The 2,500-nt window shown below is 39.7% G+C and overlaps 1 protein-coding gene across 1 annotated transcript in view; it reads right to left on the bottom strand.

Annotated features, from left to right (window-relative positions):
- LOC122253312 (irregular chiasm C-roughest protein) overlaps window positions 1-2,500 on the bottom strand; it is a 36,988-nt gene that overhangs the window by 33,363 nt on the left and 1,125 nt on the right. The window lies entirely within an intron of this gene.

Genomic DNA, 2,500 nt, shown 5'->3' with positions numbered 1-2,500 from the left:
TAGGCTAACTCCATGATTCATGGCACTTGGTCAGCCTTTAACCATTCTGTCATGCAGTGGATAGCTTTAGATTAAGTTTTCGACTTAAACACAGGTTTCAGGTCTAGCATATCCATTCCATCTTAATAACACGTACAGACGTAAATAACAGCAAGAAAAAAAAGCTTAGCTGAAGAAGTTTTCCAAGCAAGACTCACAAGAAAGATATGGAGTGAAATTGTGGTTACATTTCACGAAAAGTATATTCCTTGGAATTTTGCAAATTCTTCAGCATTGGTAATGGACAGCCTCGTATTTCTTCCTTTCGCGAAACCACTCTGGTATGTCATTTAGGGCTCGTTAGCATATTTCAATTACGGGGGAGGGAGACCTACTTCTCTCCGTGACAACCGATTGTTCATGCTTTATTCAACGTTTTAAATATCATGATTCATGTACTGAGAGGGCAATGAATACTTTAATAGGCCATTTAATACCATGGCCACTGTGGTAAGATCTCTAATCGCACAATGTGACCCGAGCTGGCTTCAGTGACACACTAAGAACAGATGACCCTAGTCGTCACTGCACCCGACACCCTTTCTTCTGCCTGGCTCAGACTCCAAGGGCGTGAGGGTGGGGGGTGGGGGTGGGGGGTGGGGGAATCGTGATAAGTGATCTGATAGGATGGGAATGAATGAAACGGAAGTAAGATAGAGATTGAAAGGGGAAGGCGGCCCGCCCCCCCCTCTCCGGCCACTCAAGAACAGTACCTAAGCCCTCTGCCTCCAACCATTCAGATTCCTCCCCTTTCACCCCCCCACCCCCAATTATCAGGCCACACCCTCCCGATTCAGTAACAGTCAGATTATACACACCCTTACTCAACTACTACAATCCCCCCCCCCCCCGCCCGTAAACTCTAATTCACAAAGAAGCTGGCCACCGACCCCAGCAAAGTCGGAGGCTCGTCCGTATCTGCCTCTTAACGCTAACCAACTGGCGAGCACCGGTGTTTCACGCACGTAACACGATATTAACTCTGCCATGAACACGACCCCACGAGTCTTTGTTCTGACCTCCACGCAGAGCGCTACGCCAGACACTTGATTTGTCTTCATCTTCTTTGATTTTTTAATATACTGATATTATCTTAACGGTAGTAGTTTTAACGGCCGTTGCCAAGGTTGATGGAAACCATGAATGACGATGGTAATGATAATTATTTGCAATAAGCTACGTATGAGTACAAAGATTATGTTTTGGTCGCAATACTACAATTACTAGAATTTGCGATAGTATTAGTAGTAACAGCAGCAGCAATGGTAGTGGTAGTAGTAGTAGTAATAGTAGTAGTAGTAGTAGTAATAGCAGTAGTAGTAATAATAGTAATGGTAGTAGAAGAAGAAGAAGAAGAAGCAGTAATAGTATCAACATTAGAAGTAGTAGTAGTAGTAATAGCAGCTGCAGCAGAAGAAGCAGTAGTCGTAAAAGCAGCAATCATCATAATAATACTCCCCATCAAAGAATAAACAACGATGATAATATCATATACAACAACACCAATCTTAAGACTAATGATATATATTTTAAAATATACACATGTGCCTACTCAAAAATCTTTTTAAATTTACAATTATCTTTTATCATAATTCCACACAAAATATTCCACAATTTCGGCAAACGAACAGCTGAATGATAATCAGAAATTCGCATGCAACAAACAGCATTGTAATTACATCTCAACAGCTGAGACGTACTTTTTCAACCAAGCTTTGGGGTTGCTCGCTCTGCACTCACTTCAGCGTGTCCCTTTCAGCTATTATTTTACGTAATAAGGCTATTCATGCAAGTCACACTATAGTCTAATACTGTTGCTGCAAAATGTGACTTAAAGAAAGGTTTTATCATAAGTTGTGTCTTAGGTTTTTTTTTAAGTAACAGGATAATATTACAAGGGTGTCTGGATGTGCAATGGTCCTGGTCTGTCGTTATAAAATTGTTATAAAGAAATTTGTTATGACAGAATTTTCGTGTGAGTTGTAGTTTGCAGTTGATTTATTGCACTTTAACGTAGTATTCCGAAAAAAAAGAAGAAATGGAAAATTGAATTAAAAAAAAAACAACAACAAAGAACAAGTTGACGTTAGCAAGACCTATCAAAAGCGAAAGCCACAAATTTTCAGCGAAAATGTCGTGGCTCACTCAGTAACCTTCCTATGATGAATCAAAGGGAAAAAAAGGCGTTCACGGAAAAAAAAATCTACGGTTGCGTCATACATGGATGACCGAATGTTCTTGACGTTCAGAGCCTAAACAAACAATATTCTTGCTGGCATTCACTTTATATTCGCAGTTGTTGAGGGACAGATGTAAACCTTTTTTTTCTTTCTTCAAATAACGGAAAGCTGCTTCGTGCGGGAGAGTAATAATGGTAATAATAATAAAACTGCAACAACAACAGCAACAACAGCCATAATAATCTTATTTTCAGAAATAATATCAGTAATAAGAACAATAA

Source organism: Penaeus japonicus, unplaced genomic scaffold, assembly GCF_977035675.1.
Source record: "Penaeus japonicus unplaced genomic scaffold, GWHDUDI00000001_assembly GWHDUDI00000035, whole genome shotgun sequence".
NCBI classification, from domain to species: Eukaryota; Metazoa; Arthropoda; class Malacostraca; order Decapoda; family Penaeidae; genus Penaeus; species Penaeus japonicus.
Note: the sequence above shows the minus strand (reverse complement) of the source record. Positions and strands in the feature narration are given on the sequence as shown.